We start from the raw sequence: 22,999 nt of genomic DNA, 5'->3' as shown, positions 1-22,999 counted from the left end.
GGATTATAATTTCAAAGTCCTGTTTTGAAAGAATATGTTTGACCTTGGCCAGTTGTTTAAAAAAAGGTCACAGGCTTAATAGTTACTCTGCTGTGGCTGTCAGAGAGCCATCATCTATCAGTGAAGGCAGATCTTAGATCAGATTATAAATGTTTACATTAAAGCAAAGCTGCTGTTTTTGTCTGGAAATCTGCTAAAAAAAAAAACTTGTTGCAGCCCATCAGTGTGATGTTCACTGAACAATGATCTCATAAAGGAAACGATCATAAACTGTGGCAAAAACTTCATCTTAAACATTTGAACTTCAACAGCAGTTCAAGATATCCAGACATCAGTTTTGGGCAATTAAATCATTATTTACAGCTCAGATGAACCAAACTAAGGAAACCAGTCAGACTGTCTTACATTCAAGTTTGGAGTTTTGAAACCTCCTCATACATCCCACCCACCCCACAGAAAGACTGTAAATGTGTGGGAACCACTGAGAACTGTGTTTGACTCACCGAGGAACAAACTGCTTCAGCTGCTGTTTGCATCTCTGGACATAAGTCACTGCTTCATCTGTGAGTCCAGTTTTTAGGAAATGTCAGAGTTTCACATGTCTAACAAAAAGCTCTGGCACCATAAAGTCCTTCATCCAAATCTGTTTGTGTCTGTGGAGCAGCAGCAGCAGCATCTTCTTATACAGGGACAGCAGCACACTTTCTTCTATCTGCTGCAGGTTGAAGGCTTTAGGATGTGTTCAGGGGCAGCCTGGGAAACACAACTCTGCACCTGTAACCACACAAGCAGCAACACTTCAGTGAACTTCCATTGAACACATCATTTATAGTGTTAGTGTCAGCAGCAGCAGCCTTAAAGCATAAAGTATGTCTGATATATAAGAATAGGTAGAAATGCCTGTAACCTCAGTGGCGGTGTGGAAACTGTGCAAACCATACTGCTAGCATCAGTAATGTTGTATTATTGGAAAAGCTTTTGAGGGGATGACAAGACTGTACAGAACAAGCTGGAGGTGGATTTTTAGATCAAACCAGCTGCGCCTCTCATTCAGAGAAAGCTCAACTTTCATTTGAACACAAATCAAACAGGTGCTCTCTGCAGTAACAGACTCGGCTGTTGTAGGTAAGGAGAGAACTTCAGCTTGTTGTATAATAACAATTTTTGCATTTTCCTTACAAATGTGGCAACGTTTAAGGGCAAATAAACCAACAGTATAAGATGTATTGCCAAGAAGCATTGTTACAACAAAGAAAAAAAATCAACAAAACATACATTTCCTTACTTTTTTGGTTTGGTTCTCTGCTTAATTTACAGTCATGACTGAAGTGACATGCAGTGACGATATCAAATGTAAAAGCATGACCTGCATTTTGTGAGCTCACTAATTTTATTGTGAAACCATTCAAATCAAAATGTACCTGTACCAGAGGCCTGGGAGCTTGAGGGTTCTGCGCAGTATAGTAGTAAGTGCTAATTTATAAGGTGAGAAAGTAAACTCGGTTGGTCAAGCTGCATCTATAGACTATATGTGCAGGGCTGAAAGTAAGCCGGTCAGGTACGGCGTACCACAAAAAGATTCTGCGCCTCATTTCAAATTGTTTCTGAACTCCTCGTGCATTTGTAACACGTGTGTAACATGTGTGTAACCCACAAGAGGTTACCTTCAAGTACCCTTGACAGTTGTGAAATATGGTAGAGTAAATTACTTCAATAACTAATACCAATACCACACACATAAAGGGATGTTGGCCTAATCAGAAGACTCTGGATTCGTGGGGGAGCCTAGGTGTGAGCAACAACAGAGGAAGATGCACAGTTTATAGAAAGAGTAGAATTTACTGAATGAAATGTCATTAAACCAACACACATATATATATATATATATATACAATTAACAAACTGCGCGCTTTTCCCTTTTGAAACCCAAAGCAAAAACAACACAAGGAAAATAAACAATTAGAAATAAATAATCTAGTCTGTAGTCTTTTTTCCTTTTTAGTCTTTTGTCACAGTGTCCATCAATTGTTCATGCAATGTCTCAGTTATAGTGACCAGTCGGGTCACTATCTATTGGTTTGTCCGATCCTTGGGCTGGGGCTCGCCATCCAGTTCTGGAAATGCAATCCAGTCTTCACAGTAGCACTATGGATCAAATAGTGCACCAACAAAAAACCTGACCTAGAACAAGGCCAGAATAAAGTAGCTTAAAACCTTGTAAACTAATATCCATTAGCTTAAAGCTACAATTTAAAGGGTTTTTCAGTCACTTTTCAAGTTTTTTCTGTTGTACAACAATATAGTTCAAGTTATCACTGTCAAATATTACCAACACTTCAATAAAACTAATTATATTAGCTTATATGTGGTAATACAAAAATACTATTCAAATCTTTTAAAGAGCTAATGAAATACATCCATGGTAGTGTAATGATTTCCCATCAGAAGGTGGATTGTAAAAACACATTAGCTTTATCTCAATCAGAACAGTAGCAAAGTGCATTAAAATACTAGCAAGTGCTAATAAAAGGCACTTCACATAGGCAGTAGCACCATGAACGGAATCAGTGAAAATGCTAGACAGGTGCTAATAATAAAATACGGCAAATACATTATGAAAAATACAACATACACAACAATAGTTATACAACACCATAAAGCATTAACTTATCTTTAACTGAGTTTAGTGATGACTAAGGATGTTAGCCACTTTTCAGTGCATTGCCTGCGCTAAAATGCTAACTGAGCACGTGCAATCACTCACCGATGCTACACGAGGCTACACGGAGATTTCCAGCTTCCAACCCGGTCGCATCAGAAGCTTCTACAGTTCGATAAGCATGAAATTACTATTTTGGACCTTACATTTTGCAAATCGATTATTAGAATAGTTTCTCTCTTACCGATGTTCAAGTTTCGTCTGCTAATTTCCAAGCTAGCCACAGAAGCAACAAGTAGCATGGATCACTCAAGCCGTGTCTGCGTCTGATACCGTCAGAGCAGCCTCCCTGCACCGCGTAGCGGGAGGGCGGGACAACCAACCTTATTGGCTGATGTGATATCAGTGATGGTATTTAGTGATGGTCAAGCCATCACTAAAACCACTATTAAAGGTGTATTGCACAATTTTTAAAAGATTTTTAACACTTTTTACATATATTTATAAACTTATTTAGGAACTTGTTTTTAAATATTGACTTATTACTTTTTAATCTCATTGTAGAATAAGATATTAAATCAATACTCAGTCATTCTTGCTTGTGTTTTTAACACTGGGTTACACAATGCTGGAGCATCAATTCTCTAGCTTCTCTCCCCCCTCAGAGCTCGAGGCTTTCGCCAGCCTTTAAACCCGTCACCGCTACGTTTAATGTCTGTCTGCTCATTGCAAAATATCCCAATTAAAAGCAAACCCAGATTAACTAATTGTGTCTCATGTTATTCTGCTCAATTTCAACAACACAGCGCAGAAAACACTGCTTATGACCGGAGATTTCATTTACGCTACACAAGAGTGCATTCACCTCCAAGACACAGTGGTTGCCAAGGGGACGGAGGTTTGAGAAAGTTTGGTGATTATTCCTTTCCAGATGTTTTGTATTGGTGGACAGAGGCAGAATGCATGGAGGTGGTCATCAGATGTGTTAAGTGTACATTGTGTGTGTAAAAATCTCACTTCCTTAACAATTGAAAAAGCATATTCCACATTGTCAAGTTCTTCTAATTTTTGCCTTACACAGGTAGGTAGTAAAATATTGATGTGCGTATATTATACATATAAACCATCCTACAGCTGCTGCATGGGCACTGAAACATTTAGTGTCATAAATGTTGCTTTGGTCAGGTGTTTATCATCCTTATTGTTGTCAGGGAATGTTTACAAGCATGTCAGAGAGAGGAGATGCCAGAGTCTCAGACCAGCAACCTGCAGGTCACTAGTTAGTTGCTCTAACCTGTAGTTTTGTCCTCATCCAAGTAATCATGAAACACATGGATTGTGCGGTGGTTAGCACTGTTGCCTCACAGCAACAAGGTCCTGGGCTCGAGTCCACCTCGGCCTGCACCTTTCTGTGTGGAGTTTGCATGTTGTCCCATGTGTTTGTGGGTTTCCTGTGAGCATTCTGGTTTTCTCCCATGGTCCGAGGACATGTAGTTAGTGGAGTTAGGTTAAATGGTGATTCTAAATTGCCCACAGGTGTGAGTGTGAAGAGTTGTCTGTCTCTGTGTGTTAGCCCTGTGACAGGCTGGTGACTTGACCAGGGTGTGAGCTGCCTCTCGCCTTATGACTGCTGGGATTTAGAAAGAAATGGATGGATGAAACAAACCTCAATAATGTTACCATTTTGACTATGTCCATTGGCAGAGGTGGCAAAAGTACTGACATTCTGTACTTAAGTAGAAGTACAAGTACTTGTGTTAAAAAATACTTTGGTAAAAGTCGAAGTACTGGTTCAAGTTCTTTACTTAAGTAAAAGTAAAAAAGTACAGGCTCTGAAATGTACTCAAAGTAAGAAAGTAAAAGTAGCTCTTTGGAGGACGTTTCTACCTGCTATTTTTGTGTAAAGCTAACTGAACCTTATTATATATTATTGTAATAATATAAAATAATACATGAGAACACAAACGTTATTCCAATCTAAATTTTAATTCTAATGAATGTACTCAGCTTGAATCACAAACTGTGAAAAGGAATTTAAACACAGCTCTATTCTCTGTGTCCTCCATAGTAGAGGGTGACTGTGTCTCCACCTAAACACAAACATGAGGATACTCAGGGGTTACAGTGGGATTCAGAAGGTGGAGGAACCCTAAGATCAGCTGTAGTGGCTCTGCATGGGGAGAAGAATCACAACTTTCTATTGTGAGCTGCAGTAAATGATGTTGGTGTGCAGGCTGTGATCAGCTGACCTGCTGCTGCTGCTGCTCTGAGGTTTACTGCTCTGTGTGGATGAACTGAATTAACACAAAGATGTAACCCAGTATTTCACAGCTATCTGAGCTGATCTCCATCCCCTACACTGACAGCATGCAGGCTGTAGAAATGTTGGATTCAGTGAATGAATCTCAGCATCAGCAGCTTTGATTCAAACTCATCTCTGCTGCACTGATGTAACCTGTAACTCTGACCCAGGGTTATAATAGTTTTGGATTTTACATTATAGTTTAGTTTTAGTTAGTTTTTACTTTTTTTTCTCTAATTCAGTTAGTTTTAATTAGTTTTCAGGGTGGTTTTTCTCGTTTTTATTAGTTTTTATTTTTGGTTTCATGCTTAGTTGTAGTTAGTTTCAGTATTAGTTTTAGTATTTTCATACCTAATCAGGTGCAAGATTCAAGGCGCAAAAGTGACTATTGTGTAATGACAAAAAGATACCATTTAAAGAAATATATTCAACAACCAACTGTTCACAAGACATGCTAAATTTGTGTAATATTAAGGACACACATGAACATCAGCAGGGAGAAACAAAGAAAAACATGAACTCCCAAACTCAATAAATTCTACAATAAACTCCACAATAAAGTTCAGCATCAGTGCAGCAGATTAATAACGCCTACATGTGGTGTTTGACAAAAACAAACTCTTTGAAGGAGTCAAAGCTCAAATCCAGCTGCATCCTGATGTTCTCACCACCTGAAGCTGCTTCTGTTTTGGAGCTAGCTTGGTTAGATGCTGCTAATTAAACTTGCAGGGTCTTTGCGGCCTCTGTACACAACCTACGGAAGTTGTCGACCTCATGTCCACATTTATGCTTGTGTAGCTGGATTGTGTGTGTTAATTACCTTATGGTCGTGTGCAGGTGTTTGTACTCAAAGAACCTCCATACGGGACTCTGCCGCTTTCTCTGCAGACCGCAACCATTACTTTGCGGACCAGCACATGCGCACTCACACAGTTGTCCTATGGCGCTCCCAGCTTAAACTCGGAGAGCAGAAAAAATGATTTCATATCAATCCACAAGGCTTAAAAAAAAAAAAACAAGTAAATGAAAGTCAGTTTATCGATAATTTCAGTTAGTTTTAGTTAGTTTTGTAAACTCACAATTCAGTTTTAATTAGTTATCGTTTTTTCCTTTTAATTATAGTTTTTATTTATTTCAGTTAACGACAATGTTTTTTCAATTTCAGTTTTCGTTATTTCGTTCGTTTTCGTTAACTATAATAACCCTGCTCTGACCATGAACACAAAGTGCACCAACACAGAGCTTTACTGTAAATACAGTACAACAAGATAACCTGTTTATTACGTACTAAACTGCAGTATTTTCATACAATCTTTGAATAACACAAAGTCAGCATACTTCTGTTTATTTTCCAGTCCTTACCTTTAATTCTAGCCTCTCTTCTTCCTCTCCTGTCCTCTTTCTCCATCTCTGAGTGAACTCTCTCTTTGCTCTCCCTGAAATACAGCAGCTCTTCTTTTAGCTAGTAGACACACTGTGTGACAAACTGCACACACTTTGTGTGTTTGCTGATATTTGTTGAGCATTTAAAAACGTTGCATTTACCTGCCACACGTTACTCCCTTCATGCTCGCTCCTCTTCAGTACCGCTAGCTAAGCTGTTTATGTCCTGCGAGCATAACTTACGGATTCGGTCCGGCCCGCTGTGACCCCTGATTATAGCGCTATAAATGAGACATTAATTACATGGGTTTGTGTATTTAATCCCTTTGTACCCGATAAGCCCCGGTGATGGAGGATACGCCAGTACGATTGTCTCTTATATGTTAATATTCCTCCGTTTAGGCTCAGATCGCTTGATGTTTGACGGCGCACTGACCGAAAACGCAAACTTCTCCCTGACGTGTTAAAAAGTAACGAGTCTGTTTTGAAAATGTAAGAAGTAGAAAGTACCGATACTTGTGTAAAAATGTAGGGAGTAAAAGTAAAAAGTACTCAGAAAAATAAATACTCAAGTAAAGTACAGATACCTAAGTAATCTACTTAAGTACAGTAACGAAGTATTTGCACTTCGTTACTTCCCACCTCTGTCCATTGGTCAGTAACTGCTGTTGTTGCTAGGCAACAGAAGCACCTGACAGTGGTGTTCTATGTAGGCGGGGCATGTTACAAATTTCAAAAGTGAACTCTGATGTCACTGCATCGCTTAGTTTCAGCACTTTTCAAACTAGGAAAACACAACACATCAGACAAGAGGCAGCTCACCAGACAAGACACAGCTCACGAGACAACAGACAGCTCACCAGACAACAGACAGCTCACCAGACAAGACACAGCTCACCAGACAAGACACAGCTCACCAGACAACAGACAGCTCACCAGACAACAGACAGCTCACCAGACAAGACACAGCTCACGAGACAACAGACAGCTCACCAGACAACAGACATCTCTGCACAGCATTTAAAGTTGGAACAGAAACACACTTTGACTCTGCTCATAACGTCTGCAAGGTAGCCTCATTTCCTCTTTTACAAACTTCTTCCTCTGATTAAAACTTTTCTCAGTTGATTTGGCCCAGTTCTCACAGCAGAAATGTGATTTTCACCCCTCTTAATGCAGTTAGTCCATAAAGTATAGTACTTAATGTACTTAATACTTAATGTATAGTCCATAAAGCTATGCTACATACATTCAGCAGACACTTTATTAGGTACACTTGTTGGTTGGTTGGTCTGAAAAAAAGTTTGAGGTCATTTAATTGAAACACTAACACAATGCTGGGCAGTATTCAGGAAAATGAGAGATGGAGAGTTGTGAATGAGAAAAGTGCAAACTGTTTAAATGAGTTTTAGGATTAGAGTGAGAAGTGCATCAACACAGTAACAAATATGCTCAGTAGTGAAGCATGTGTATGAACAACAGTAGTGTGTATAAAAACAATGAGAAATGTTAATTCCTGATCACCATGATTATCTCTGCTGTGAGAACTGCTCCAAATCGATTGAGAAGAAACTGTAACAGCATTTTTAAAAAAAAAAAACATTTTCATGGGAGGCTAATAATTCTGTCTTTATCTGTTGCTTCATTTCTTGGTGAAGAAGCCACAATGAACAGACAAAATTCTGGACCAGGACTGGTGACCGGCCCACCTTACACCACAACCACTGAGCTTATTGCCCTGTGCTGGGGCTTTAAATCCCTGCAGCTCGAACATACCAAGCTCGAGGAGGATTTTAATCAACTGCAGCAACTCCTGGAAGATGAAACAAAAGGAAAAATGGAGGCATTAATGGAACTAAAAGAGGTAAAGAAAGAATTAGAAGTAGAGAGGAAGAAAAAACAGCGTGCAGAGAATATAAATTCAAAACTGCTGGAGGTACAAGAAGCCCTGGAAGAAGCATTGGAATATGTTGAAAAGGAGAGAAAAATTGACTATGAAAATGCAAAAACCAACGAAGAACTTGTTAGTAAGGAACTTTCAGAGGTGAGCATTTTAGAAGAGGAGAGAAGAAGACGAGAGCAGGCCGAGGAGGAAATACAAACTATAAAAAATAAACTGTTGGAAATGCAGCAAATGTTAAAACCAGAAAAAGAGGCAAAACTAACGGCCCAAAAAGAACTGGAAAATCTAAATAAGGACTTGTTGGGATTCCAAGAAGCACTGGAAGAAAAGAGACAACAACTTCAAGTAGCAAGAACAGAAATAGAAGACCTGAAACAAGCTTTATTGGCAACACAACAGGAACTAATGGACGCGAAACTAGACATTTTTATAGAGACAACCCTGGAGGAGACTGAAGACACAGAGAAAGGACATAAAGCAAGCGTTGAAACAGCTGAACAGCAGCACAAGGATGCCAAAAGACTTTAAAAGAGAAAACGAAAGTGCAAAAGGAAGCTGAAAGCAAAAGTCCAAGAGGGAGAGCAGAAAATAATTAACAGACTTAAGAGCTAAAGCAGTAACAGAAGAAGAAAAAAACTAACAAGATGTGAATTCACCTTCCTCCTTCTCCTCATCCTTCCCTCCCCTCTCCTCCTACCACCCCTTTCTCTTCTCACTCCTAATCTTCTTTCCAGCTTTTTACCTCTTGCTCTTTTTCTCGCCTCTTTTCTCTTTCTCCTCTTTCCTCTCTTTCTCTCTCTTTTCTCTCTTTCCTCCTTTCTCTGTCTTTCTCTTACTTTCCCTCTTTTATTCTCATTCCTCTCTTTCTCTCTCTTCTCTCTCTTTCCCTCTCTTTCCTCTCTTTCCTCTCTTCTCTCTCTTTCCCCTCTTTCTCTCTCTTTCTCTCTTTCCCTCTCTTTCTCTCTCTTTCTCTCTTTCCCTCTCTTTCCACATCTCCCTGTTTTCCTTTTTTCTAGTTCTTAAGTTTCATATTGTTCAATTGTTAAAGTTCCTGTTTTAGTTAGTTATTAAGTTTCATATTTTTTAGTTGTTAAGTTTCCTTTTTTGGTTGTCAAAGTTCCAGTTTTTTAGTTGTTAAGTTTCCTTTTTTTTGGTTGTCAAAGTTCCAGTTTTTTAGTTGATAAGTTTCCTTTTTTGGTTGTCAAAGTTCCAGTTTTTTAGTTGTTAAGTTTCCTTTTTGGTTGTCAAAGTTCCAGTTTTTTAGTTGTTAAGTTTCCTTTTTTGGTTGTCAAAGTTCCAGTTTTTTATTTGTTAATTTTCCTTTTTTTTGGTTGTCAAAGTTCCAGTTTTTTAGTTGTTAAGTTTCCTTTTTTGGTTGTCAAAGTTCCAGTTTTTAGTTGTTAAGTTTCCTTTTTTGGTTGTCAAAGTTCCAGTTTTTTAGTTGTTAAGTTTCCTTTTTTGGTTGTCAAAGTTCCAGTTTTTTAGTTGTTAAGTTTCCTTTTTTTTGGTTGTCAAAGTTCCAGTTTTTTAGTTGTTAAGTTTCCTTTTTTGGTTGTCAAAGTTCCAGTTTTTTAGTTGATAAGTTTCCTTTTTTGGTTGTCAAAGTTCCAGTTTTTTAGTTGATAAGTTTCCTTTTTTTTGGCTGTTAAAGTTCCAATTTTATTTAGTTATTAGGTTTCCTTTTTTTCACATTGTTTCATATTTCATCTTTTTCTAGTTGTTAAGTTTCCTTTTTAAAAACTGTTTTGTATTTTTTCTCTTCATGTTGTGAATAAAAGCAAACTAAACTAAAGAGGTTTCTGTCAGTATGTACAACAGGACGAGAGGAAGCACTAACTCATGTTTTTGTGTGTAGGTCCTCGTGGCTCCATTGATGGTGTACAACTCATTTTATTCACAGTTGTTTATCACAGTATTTACTGATCCTATCAAGTGTCTCCACAAAAACTGCTTTGAAATTGCATTTTTTAACACTTCAAACCTCATTTAATTCTTTTGTTTTCTTTGCAAACACATTCATCATATACCACCCCAGATAGTAAAGTGACTCTGGACCGGATCCGCCCCGATGTATCACAGACTCTGGAACGGATCCGCAAAACCGGGTCCGGCTCGGAGTCCATTTGCACAGCGGGACGGATCTGGAATGGATCGGAATTACAGATCAGGAAAAGCGCAGGACCGTATCTGAAAGGGCTCCGGCTATTTCTCAGATCAGATCTGGAATTCGGTCATCTATTAATACACAATTTCACAAAACACTTCTGTAAGAAAAAAAATCGAAAACCTTCCAATATTCATGCCCAGGATTATGCTGCTCACATGGAGCTGCTCACATGGAGTGAGCTGTGCACCCGCCTCACTCCACTGGCCTGATCCGACTCATAAAACAGTTTCTACTTGCAGTTGATTGTATATTTACCTCTGGAAGCACTAATTAAAGGAACCGCCCCCTTTATCCTTCAGTGTTTAGGGTCGTTGTCTTGTTGAAGTATCCAGCCCCAGCACAACTTCAACTTTGTCACTGATTCTTGAACATTGTTCTCAAGAATCTGCTGATATTGACTGGAATCCATGCGACCCTCAACTTTAACAAGATTCCCAGTTCCTGCACTGACCACACAGCCCCACAGCATGATGGAACCACCACCACATTTTAATGTGGGTAGCGTGTGTCTTGGAATGCTGTGTTCTTTTTCCAGCATGCAATACCGTCCCTTATTATGTCCAAATAACTCAATTTTAGTTTCATCAATCCACAGCACCTTATTACAAAATGAAGCTGGCCTGTCCAAATGTGCTTTAGCAGACCTCAAGCGACTCTGTTTGTGGTGCGTGTGCAGAAAAGGCTTCTTCTGCATTACTCTCCCATACAGCGTCTCCTTGTGCAAAGTGCGCAGAATAGTTGAACGATGCACAGTGACACCATCTGCAGCAAGATGATGTTGTAGGTCTTTGGAGCTGCTCTGTGGGTTGACTATGACTGTTCTCACCATCCTTCACCTCTGGCCTTAACTAGAACTGTGCCTGTGGTCTTCCATTTCCTCACTATGTTCCTCACAGTGGAAACTGACAGTTGAAATCTCTGAGAGAGCTTTTTGGATCCTTCTCCTAAACCATGATGTTGAACAAGCTTTGTTTTCAGCTCATTTGAGAGTTGTTTTGAGGCTCCCATGTTGCCGCTCTTCAGAGAAGATGCAAAGAGGAGAAACACTTGCAATCGGCCACCTTAACCCTTTCTTATAATTGGATTCACCTGTGTATGTAGGTCAAGGGTCAATGAGCTTACTAAACAAATTTTGTGTTCCAATAATTAGTGCTAAAGATATTCAAATCAATAAAATGACAAGGGTGCCCAAAATTATGCACCTGCCTAATTTTGTTTAAATAATTATTGCACACTTTCTGTAAATCCTATAAACTTCATTTCACTTCTCAAATATCACTGTGTTCCTCTGCTATATGATAGATTTAACTGAAATTGCTGATCTGAACAACCAATGATTTATAAAGGAAAATAATAAAAATTAACAGGGGTGCCCAAACTTTTGCAAACCACTGTATCTGCCTGTGTTCAACATCAGTGACCAAGTGAAGAACATCTAAAAATATCTATCCTTAAACAAAAATGCAGTCGTAAACAGAATGAGTGTAAGTGCACAGCAGAAGTTAACACTTGGATCTATTCTAGTACAAAAAAAGAAGTCACCCACGTACTACTTTCATTCTGCAAAGAGAAGTGCTCGCAGCCCAGGCTGTGCAGCACTGCATATTGTGAGAAAGCAACAGCATGACAATCAGCGAGCAGTGTGCAGGCAACATTGCCACAGGATCGGTATAATACACAGCTGCAGGATAGTTGTTTCCTAGAGTTCACAGTGGCGTGCAGTGCAGAGGGGACAGACATGACAGACTGTGGAGGTGGAGAAGGAGAACAAATGGATTTGTGTTGTCCTTGTGTTTGAAGTCGTCTTTCCTCGTGGCCATGCAGTATATTTGGGCCTAAATACTCATCATTAACCTAAATTACAGTTTTTTTTTTAAAACTGATTGGCCAGCACAGGACAGCTGCTCAACATCAGAATAACCCGCTGAGAATCTCAATGTAACACTAAGTGTGTTCAGGTGGACTGTAACATTAGCAGCGCCGTGCTCTTTTCTTTTTCTTTTTAGATTATAAGATAAGATTGTGTTTATTTGTCACATGCACAGTTATACACAGTACAATGCACAGTGAAATGTATTTTGTACCTGCAACCATATATACACACACATATAAATAAGAAGAATAAAAATTAAAAAAAGTAATTCACACTATACACTATACTCTATATACTATACACTATACACACTTTTATAAATTATAATATTTACATTGTGCAATAATGGTCCAGTTAGGGCTCAGAGTTGAGCAGACGGATGGCTTGTGGGTAAAAACTCTTCTTCAACCTTTCAGTCTTAGTCCTCAGGCAGCGGTAACGCCGGCCTGATGGGAGCAGGGAGAAGAGAGAGTGTCCGGGGTGGCTGGGCTGTTTTAGGATCTTCATGGCCCTCAGCCTGCACTGCTTGGTGTAAATGTCCTGCAGGTTGGGGAGGGTGGTTCTGATGGTCCGTTCAGCTGAACGAACCACCCTTTTTAGGGCCATGAAGTCCTGCTTGGTGCAGTTTCCCATCCAGGTGGTGATGCTCCCACGCATGATGCTCTCGATGGTGCAGGTGTAAAAGTTCCTGAGCACCTTGAGTGGGAGCTTGAAGTCTCTCAGCCGCCTGAGGAGGTAGAGACGCTGTCTGGCCTTCTTCACAGTGATGTTTATGTGATGAGTCCAGGACAGGTCCTGTGAGATGGTCACTCCCAGGTATTTGAAAGTGTCCACTCTTGCCACCTCAGCACCACTGATGACAAGTGGATGGTAGTCCCTCTGCTGCTTCCTGCTGAAGTCCACGATCAGTTCCTTCGTTTTGCTGACGTTGAGCAGGAGGTGGTTCTCCTGGCACCAGTTCTCCAGGCGGGAGACCTCTCTCCTGTAGGCTGTCTCCTCATTGTGAGAGATTAGTCCCACAACAGCAGTGTCGTCAGCAAACTTGATGATGACGTTGGACTCTGACGTGGCCTCGCAGTCATGGGTGTACAGTGAGTACAGCAGAGGGCTGAGCACACAGCCTTGGGGGGATCCAGTGTTGAGGGTGAGGGAGGATGAGGTGAGGTGACCCACTCGTACCACCTGTGGTCTGCTGGTCAGGAAGCTGTGAACCCACCTGCACAGGGATGGGCCCAGGCCCAGGTCCAGCAGCTTAGAGACCAGCCTGGAAGGAACTATGGTGTTGAATGCTGAGCTGTAATCTACAAACAGCACTCTCACATAGTTCCCCTTACCAGTGTCTATGTGTGAAAGGGTCTTGTGGAGGAGGAAGGATATGGCGTCATCTGTGGATCTGTCTGGCCGGTATGCAAACTGTAGTGGGTCGAGGGTGGTGGGCAGTGAGGAGGTGATGAATGTCTTGATGAGTCTCTCAAAACACTTCATCACCACAGAGGTGAGCGCTATGGGCCTGAAGTCATTGGGGCTGCTGGGGTGTGGTTTCTTTGGGACAGGGACTATGATGGACTTTTTAAAGCAGGTGGGAATCACACACAGTTTCAGTGAGAGGTTGAATATCAGTGTAAACACAGGTGCCAGCTGGTCAGCGCAGGTCTTAAGGACACGTCCACTAATACCGTCTGGTCCAGCCGCTTTCCTAGTGTTTACACGTCTAAACGCCCTCCTCACGTCACGCTCCGTCACAGTGAGTGTCTCCGCCCCTTCGGCCGGGAGCGCAGCGGGCTGTCGGCTTCCCGACTCAAAGCGCGCAAAGAAGATGTTGAGTTCATCAGCCAGAGAAGCGTCGGCACTCACCGGGTGTGTGTGTGGTGCTTTGTAGTCCGTGATGGTGCGTAGTCCCTGCCACAGTCCCCTGGAGTCAGACTGTTGTAGTTGCTGTTCCAGTCTGCGGCCGTAGCGATATTTAGCCTCTTTCACCGCTCTGCGGACGTTGTATGATGCAACCTTGTAGTCCTCCATGTTCCCAGAGGCAAGGCCGGAGTTGTAGGCAACGGTGCGGGACCTCAGGGCGTCGTGGACAGATTTATCCACCCACGGCTTCTGGTTGGGAAAAGTCCTGATGGTCCTCCTAAGTGAAGTGTCATCAACAACTTTCCCAATAAATCCCACAACAGTTTCCGTAAACTCCTCGATGTCTCCGCCCGCGGTGCTGCGAAACATGTCCCAGTCGGTTGAATCCAACGCACCCTGCAGAGCGGCCTCTGTTTGATCAGACCACCGTGTCACTTCTCTCACAGCAGGGGGTTCCTGCCTGAGCCGTTGTTTGTATTTCGGCATGAGAAGTACAGAGGTGTGGTCAGACTTCCCAAAAGGCGGAAGAGGCTTTGCTTTGTAGCCATCTTTGAATGGAGAATAGCAGTGGTCTAGGGTCCTCTCTCCTCTGGTGGGGCAGTCGATGTGTTGAATCAATTCCGGTATCAGCTTTTTCAAGTTTGCACTGTTAAAGTCCCCGGCTACGATGAGAGCCGCATCACGCTGGTTAGCCTGATAGGTGGAAATCGCCTCATGTAGCTCGGATAGTGCAGTGTTTGTGTCCGCCTGAGGTGGAATATAGACGGCGCTGAAGATGACCGAAGTGAACTCGCGGGGCAGGTAGTGGGGGCGGCATTTCAGGGTTAGGAGCTCCAGGTTAGGTGAACATGATTGTTTCAGAGGGACAACATTCCTACTGTCACACCAGTTGTTATTAATCATTAGGCACACACCTCCTCCTCTTGATTTTCCAGACTCACTCGTTCTGTCCGTGCGATGAACACTGAAGAACTCCGACGGCTGTACGGCGTGGTCCGGTATGAGGGGGGTCAGCCATGTCTCCGTGAGACAGATGATGTTGCAGTCCCTTATGTCCCTCTGAAACTGTATCCTGGCCCTGAGTTCGTCCAGCTTGTTATCCAGTGACTGGACATTAGCCAACAGGATGCTCGGCAGTGGCGTTTGGTGCGCTCTGCGCCTCAGCCTCTCTCTTACGCCGGCTCTTTTCCCTCGGGGCCTTGTCCGTGACCTGGGTGCTCCGCGCCGTCCTTTGTTTGAGCTGGCCCACTGGAAACGCAGTATCTCCTGGGGCCAAGTCGGGTCGGGAGAAAAAGGTGTCAGAATACAGCCAGAGTGCTGTATTCTGATATTAAAAAGAGTCTGTCTGTCATACGTGATATGACACAGAGCAGGCGGAATTATAAAGTCCAGAATTAGAGCTAAACCTAATATATACAAACAAAGCGTAGGAGCAGGTACGACGGCTGCTGACCTCACCGGCGCCATCTTGATGAGTCAAGAACAAAACACACATTTGATTCAGTTCCAATCAATCTGTACTGAAAATACAGTGTGTGTGTGTGTGTGTGTGTGTGTGTGTGTGTGTGTGGGCTGAAATGTGCAGGTGGGGGTGCAGTTTGTGCAGCTGACCTGATTGGTAGTTGCAAAGCACCAGAATACTGCGGTGTGAAATAACATTCCCTGGTGAGAAAATTATAGCCTTATGTGGTAAACATTACATTTTTGATACTTTCTGTTTATATAATATTTATGCTTTATTTGCCCAGCCCTGATTTCAGCATTGTGAGCCACAAACGTTACATTAGAGCTGCACCAACAATAAAACATTAAGTTAAAGATCCGAATTGTACTTGTGGTTCTTTTCAGGGATGCATCTGTGCCAGCCATCTGATAACAAGACAATTGATATGTTTTTTGTTTTTTTTTTCTTGTGTGGTAACTGTGTTAAATAGATAATGTCTAATCATATTCCCCATGCACATTTGGAAGTCTTCCAACACTTGGATGGCCATGAAAGTCTGCTTTGAGAAATGAAGGCTCCTTGAAGTATATCAAAAGGATGAGGCTGCGGACGCCACTGAGAAAAACTACAGAGGAAACATCCAACCACTCAGTGTGTTCTAAAGGTGGCATTAAGCTTTGTAGAAATAAGTGGATAATATTGGCAATTAATTTTGGATCAGCTGAATATTTCAGGCTCTGTGGTTCATTTTCCACTGAAAAAAAGAAATTGACAAATTTTGTCTGAAGCATTTGAAACGTTCCATTCATTTCTAAAGGTGGCAGCATGAATATACAGGGGTTGGACAATGAAGCTGAAACACCTGGTTTTAGACCACAATAATTTATTAGTATGGTGTAGGGCCTCCTTTTGCGGCCAATACAGCATCAATTCATCTTGGGAATGACATATACAAGTCCTGCACAGTGGTCAGAGGGATTTTAAGCCATTCTTCTTGCAGGATAGTGGCCAGGTCACGACGTGATGCTGGTGGAGGAAAACCTTTCCTGACTCGCTCCTCCAAAACACCCTAAAGTGGCTCAATAATATTTAGATCTGGTGACTGTGCAGGCCATGGGAGATGTTCAACTTCACTTTCATGTTCATCAAACCAATCTTTCACCAGTCTTGCTGTGTGTATTGGTGCATTGTCATCCTGATACACGGCACCGCCTTCAGGATACAATGTTTGAACCATTGGATGCACACGGTCCTCCAGAATGGTTCGGTAGTCCTTGGCAGTGACGCGCCCATCTAGCACAAGTATTGGGCCAAGAGAATGCCATGATATGGCAGCCCAAGCCATCACTGATCCACCCCCATGCTTCACTCTGGGCATGCAACAGTCTGGGTGGTACGCTTCTTTGGGTGGTACGCTTCACAACAAAGTTCCGGACAGCGCCATTAAACTGGATGGATTTACAACATTCCACGCGGACAGAAACCACGCCAGCACGGGTAAATCTCGAGGAGGTGGTGTGTGCATTTACATCAATAACAACTGGTGTACGAACGCTGCAGTTATTTCAAGTCACTGCTCAGAGAACATCGAGTTTTAACCCTTAACTGCCGTCCATTCTACCTGCCACGTGAATTCAATACCGTCAACATCACATCTGTTTACATCCCGCCCAGCGCCAACACAAAGGAGGCTCTCTCCACCCTGTACAAATCTGTGAGTACACTACAAAACACACACCCAGAGGCGGCCTGCATAATCGCTGGCGATTTTAATCAGGCCAAACTAAAAAATGTAATGCCACACTATCACAAGTGTGTGAACTTTGCAACAAGGGGAGAGAACACACTCGACCAGGTCTACACCAACATCAGACAGGCCTTCAGAGCTGCTCTCCACCCCCACCTGGGTTCATCAGATCATCTCTCTGTTATGCTAATCCCAGCCTACAGACCTCTGTTGACGAGAAGCAAGCCAACTGTGAAAGAGATTAGGGCCTGGCCAGAGGGCTCCACAGCAACTCTACAGGACTGTTTTGAATGCACAGACTGGACTGTTTTCAGGGAGGCGGCCACCACCAACCAGGTCGTCAACCTCACAGAATATACAGACTCTGTAACGGGATACATAACAAAATGCATGGAAGATGTAACCGTCACCAAGGACATTACAGTGAGGGCAAACGAAAAACCCTGGTTCACCAGGGAGGTACGTGAGCTCCTGAGGGCACGCAACATTGCTTTCAGGTCTGGGGACAAGTTGGCCCTCAAGTCTGCCAGGGCCAAATTGCACCGGGGCGTGAGAGCAGCCAAGCGTGCATATGGGCAAAAAATCAACTCATACTTCACAGACACAAAGGACCCAAGACGCCTGTGGCAAGGCATCCAGTCAGTCACAGACTACAAGCCATCCCCCCCACCATGTGAGGACAACACAGACTTCCTCAACTCACTCAACATCTTCTTCAGCCGGTTTGAAGAAAATAACACCACAACACCCACAAAAATCCCAGCAAATCCAGACAACACAACACTTCAACTGGACCCAGCAGACGTGAGGAAGACCCTACTCAAGGTGAACCCCAAGAAAGCTGCCGGACCAGACAACATACCCGGGCGTGTGCTCAGAGACTGTGCAGACTCACTCACCAATGTCCTCACAGACATTTACAACACCTCTCTGAACCAAGCCACCATACCAGCAAGTTTCAAAGCTACCACCATCGTACCACTACCAAAGAAGTCGCCAGCATCATCACTGAACGACTACAGACCCATAGCACTCACCCCCATCATGATGAAATGCTTTGAGAGACTGATAAAGGCCCACCTGACATCCACCCTCCCCCCCACTCTGGACCCTTACCAATTCGCCTACCGCCCCAAGCGCTCCACCAATGATGCCATAGCAACAGCAATCCACCTCTGCTTGGCTCATCTGGAGAACAAAAACAGCCATGTGCGGATGCTGTTCATTGACTTCAGCTCTGCGTTCAACACCGTCATCCCCCAACATCTGGTGAACAAGCTGAGTAAAATAGGCATCAGCACTCCACTGTGCAACTGGCTGCTGGACTTTCTAACAAACAGACCGCAGACAGTCAGAGTTGGAAACAACTCCTCAGCGACCACCATCATTAACACCGGGGTGCCGCAAGGATGTGTGCTGTCCCCCCTGCTGTTCACGCTGATGACCTACGACTGCTGTGCCAGATTTGAAACGAATCACGTCATCAAATTTGCAGATGACACAACAGTGGTGGGCCTCATCAAAGACAATAATGACTCAGCGTACAGGGAGGAGGTACAGCAACTCATTGCCTGGTGTGAGAAGAATAACCTGCTTCTCAACGTAAACAAAACAAAGGAAATTACAGTGGACTTCAGGAAGAAAAAAACAACACACACCCCTCTCACCATCAACGGCAGTGCAGTAGAGTCTGTGAAAAGCACAAAGTTCCTGGGAGTGCACATCACAGATGACCTCTCATGGACTACCAACACCACTGCGCTGGTCAAGAAGGCGCAGACATGACTCCACTTCCTGAGAAGGATGAGAAGAGCTGACCTCCCTATCTCTGCTCTCACCACCTTCTACAGAGGTGCTATTGAGAGCATCTTGACCAGCAGCGTCTCTGTTTGGCACGGCAGCTGCCTAGCTGCAGACAAAAAGGCGCTACAGAGGGTGGTGAGGACAGCAGAAAAGATAATCAGGTCACCCCTACCAGCCATCCAGGAACTGTACACTTCACACTGTTCCAAGAGGGCAATGAACATCATCAAAGACACTACTCATCCAGCGCACAGACTGTTCTCCCTTCTACCATCAGGGAAGCGGTACCGCAACCTGCGGTCCCGCACAAGCAGAATGAGTAACAGCTTCTTTCCTCAAGCAATTAGACTCATGAACACACTGAGGAAAGACACTTGAACATTCCATGCCATTTGGCATTTTACTCTTGCACCTTGTATTCAGATGTACACTTTTTCACTTTACTTCTAGGACCACTGATTGTACTTCTGCTGCTGCTATGTGTGTGTGTGTGTGTGTGAGGAGGGGGGGGGTTGTGTGGTTGCGTGTCATGTCAGTATACTTATTACACACTGTGTGTGTGTGCTGTGTGTGTGTGTGTGAGTGAAGTGAGTGAGGGAGTGAGTGAGTAAATGAAGAGTGTGAATGAGTGAGAGTATTGTGTTGTATTGTATTGCACGTCTTATCAGTATGTTAGTGTTCGAATGACTGCGCATATGTAAGTGTGTATTGTCTGTGTTTATGCTGTGAATGAATATGTCAGTAAGAATGGTAATTCATGTACGAGTAGGTTAGCTGTGTATGTGTGCATGTGTGTGTGTGTGTGTGTGTGTGTGTGTGTGTGTAAAGAGAGATTATTGTGAATGTCCTATTTAATTGTTTTTAAACTTGCACATTGGAGACTGGTCAAACGCAATTTCGAACTTCTGTGCTAACCTTGTTACATAGATTTTTGACAATAAAGTACACTTGAACTTGAACTTGAACTTGAAACAGAGCTGACAGTGTATGAGATATATAATGTATACGTCTTAGGGCTGGGCAATAAATCAATAACAGTATACAGTGGTGTGAAAAAGTGTTTGCCCCCTGCCTCATTTCCTGTTTTTTTGCATGTTTGTCACACTTAAGTGTTTCGGAACATCAAACCAATTTAAACAATAGTCAAGGACAACACAAGTAAACACAAAATGCAAGTTGTAAATGAAGGTGTTTATTAGTAAAGGTGAAAAAAAATCCAAACCATCATGGCCCTGTGTGAAAAAGTGATTGCCCCCTAAACCTAATAACTGGTTGGGCAACCCTTATGTAACCCCTGACTTATTAAGTACCTCAGAACAACTCAATTATCTTAGACCAGATGCTAGGTTCGGCAGGAGTACAATGGAATCAAGGTGAGTGCAAAATGAATTGGCTGGAGGCAGGAAATGAGCAAAAGACAGTTATTATTTTGAGCAAAAATGAAATAACAACACAACGTAATCAGAACAATAATAATAACAACAAGCCGGCATATCAAAATCAAAACACAGTCTTACTGAGCTCCGTATTTCAGCTTTGTCCTTTTGGTCGTTAGTCAAGTCAAAATATGTTTGTCTTTCAAGTTCAGCTCCTTTTTTCAGTCAGTGGTTTGTATTGTTACCACGTAGATGTTAACACAGAAGAGAAGAAGGGGACTCCTCGACCAATGTTCAGTTCTGCTCTGGGCATAGGCTCGCCATCTCCGTCCGGAGAGAATCCAAGGATGCGATCCAGCAATCCAATCCAACTTCTTAATCAGCAAATCAAACCTAGCCTACACACAATAATGATATTATTGCATACAGCTAAATAAAACCCAATTTCCTATCTTATTCTTACAGCTATAGCTTAGTCTTTTTTCTTCATTTCCCTTATTACCACAGTAATATTTTACATGCATGTTCTTCTTCAAAATCTTTGTAGTCATGAAATTATCTCCAACAACGCAAACAATAAATGAAATTATTTTTTAATCAATTAAATGATTGATTCTTAAATCATTTTTTAAGCTTTTGCAAACATGAAATGCAACTAATTTCTCACTCCTTGAATGAGCATGTAGTATACCTAACTCCAATATTCTCCTTAAGTCATCCTCTGTATCAGTTAAACCCTCTCGGGGCTACTGGGTTCATCATTACAAATGTTCTGCAACTTTTTCCTTATAACTCATAAAAAGATACATTTGCAATTAACAAACATTATATCCAACTGAAGAAATAAGTGCAAAGAAAAGAAAAGAAAACTTAAAGTGCGTATTGTAAACTCAAACCATACTTGGTAAAACCATATCTTAACAGAAACAACATTTCCAGGGCTCTTAAGTAGAAAGGAATCTACCCGCGACTTAGCGTTAGCACAATGCTAATTTTAGCATGACGCTAGCTCCAACAACACAGGGTCTCACTCACCAAGATGAGGTATCAATAAGGACACGGCGACGGTCAGCCACACGGCCTCTCTAGCTCGTGTTCCATCAACTTAACATAACAGATATTTCAGATTAGCTTCTGTAAATGCAATTACTTGTTGAGAATACTTTTCTGCATTAAAACTCACCAAGATGACTGATAAAGTTCAGCACAGCGGGTCTACGGCCTGCCACCTTCAGTTCAAAGTGCCGCATATAGCGAGACCGGAAGTAAGGTTAAGACGAGGGAATCACACTTCCTCTTTTCAAAATAAAGGTTTTTCAAAATAAAACAGTACAAGTGTATTGATATAAATAAAAGAAGAGAAAAGGGGACGCTTTCTCTACTGGGTTACACTTAGCAGCAACAACTGCAACCAAGTGTCTGCAATAACTTGCAATGAGGCTTTTACAGCGTTCTGGAGGAATTTTGGCCCACTCATCTTTGCAGAATTGTCCTAATTTAGTTACATTAGAGGGTTTTCGAGCATGAACGGCCTTTTTAAGGTCATACGACAACATCTCAATAGGATTCAGGTCAGGACTTTGGCTAGGCCACTCCAAAGTCTTCATTTTGTTTTTCTTCAGCCATTCAGTGGTGGACTTGCTGGTGTGTTTAGGATCATTGTCCTGCTGCAGAACCCAAGTACGTTTAAGCTTGAGTACACGAACAGATGGTCTGACATTCTCCCTCAGGATCTCTTGGTAGACAGCAGAATTCATAGTTCCATTTATCACAGCAAGTCTTCCAGGTCCTGACGCAGCAAAACAGCCCCAGACCATCACACTACCACCACCATATTTTACTGTTGGTATAATGTTCTTTTTCTGAAATGCAGTGTTCCTTTTACGCCAGATGTAATGGGACACACACCTTCCAAAGAGTTCCACTTTTGTCTCATCGGTCCACAGAATGTTGTCCCAAAAGTCTTGGGGATCATCAAGATGCGTTTTGGAAAAATTGAGACGAGCTTTAATGTTCTTTTTGCTCAGCAGTGGTTTTCTTCTTCGAACTCTGCCATGCAGGCCATTTTTGCTCAGTCTTTTTCTGATGGTGGAGGCATGAACGCTGACCTTAACTGAGACAAGTGAGGCCTGCAGTTCTTTGGACGTTGTTGTGGGGTCTTTTGTGACCTCTTGGATGAGTCGTCGCTGCACCCTTGGGGTAATTTTGGGCGGCCGGCCACTCCTGGGAAGGTTCACCACTGTTCCATGTCTTCGCCATTTGTGGATAATGGCTCTCACTGTGGTTCGCTGGATTCCCAAAGCTTTGGAAATGGCTTATAACCCTTTCCAGACTGATAGATCTCAATTACTTTCTTTCTCAATTGCTCCTGAATTTCTTTGGATCTCGGCATGATGTGTAGCTTTCAAGGATCTTCTGGTGGACCTTACTGTGTCAGGCAGCTCCTATTTAAGTGATGTCTTGATTGGGAACAGGTGTGGCAATAATCAGG

The 22,999-nt window shown here is 42.4% G+C and overlaps 2 long non-coding RNA genes across 2 annotated transcripts; both read right to left on the bottom strand.

Moving 5' to 3' along the window:
• Positions 1–1,658: 1,658 nt before the first annotated feature.
• LOC115790997 (uncharacterized) lies at positions 1,659–3,009 on the bottom strand. The gene is made up of 3 exons (XR_004020830.1): positions 2,904–3,009; positions 2,765–2,824; positions 1,659–2,181 (listed from the first exon to the last, which is right to left on the bottom strand). It is a non-coding gene; the product is annotated as an uncharacterized LOC115790997 (long non-coding RNA).
• A 17,626-nt stretch (positions 3,010–20,635) lies between these two features.
• LOC115791031 (uncharacterized) lies at positions 20,636–21,880 on the bottom strand. Its single transcript, XR_004020836.1, has 3 exons — positions 21,692–21,880; positions 21,544–21,612; positions 20,636–20,906 (listed from the first exon to the last, which is right to left on the bottom strand). It is a non-coding gene; the product is annotated as an uncharacterized LOC115791031 (long non-coding RNA).
• Positions 21,881–22,999: the final 1,119 nt, after the last annotated feature.

The sequence above is a fragment of the Archocentrus centrarchus genome, chromosome 13, assembly GCF_007364275.1.
Source record: "Archocentrus centrarchus isolate MPI-CPG fArcCen1 chromosome 13, fArcCen1, whole genome shotgun sequence".
In the NCBI taxonomy this organism is placed as follows: domain Eukaryota; kingdom Metazoa; phylum Chordata; class Actinopteri; order Cichliformes; family Cichlidae; genus Archocentrus; species Archocentrus centrarchus.
The sequence above is the reverse complement of the archived record's forward strand: the minus strand, read 5'-3'. Positions and strand labels throughout refer to the sequence as shown.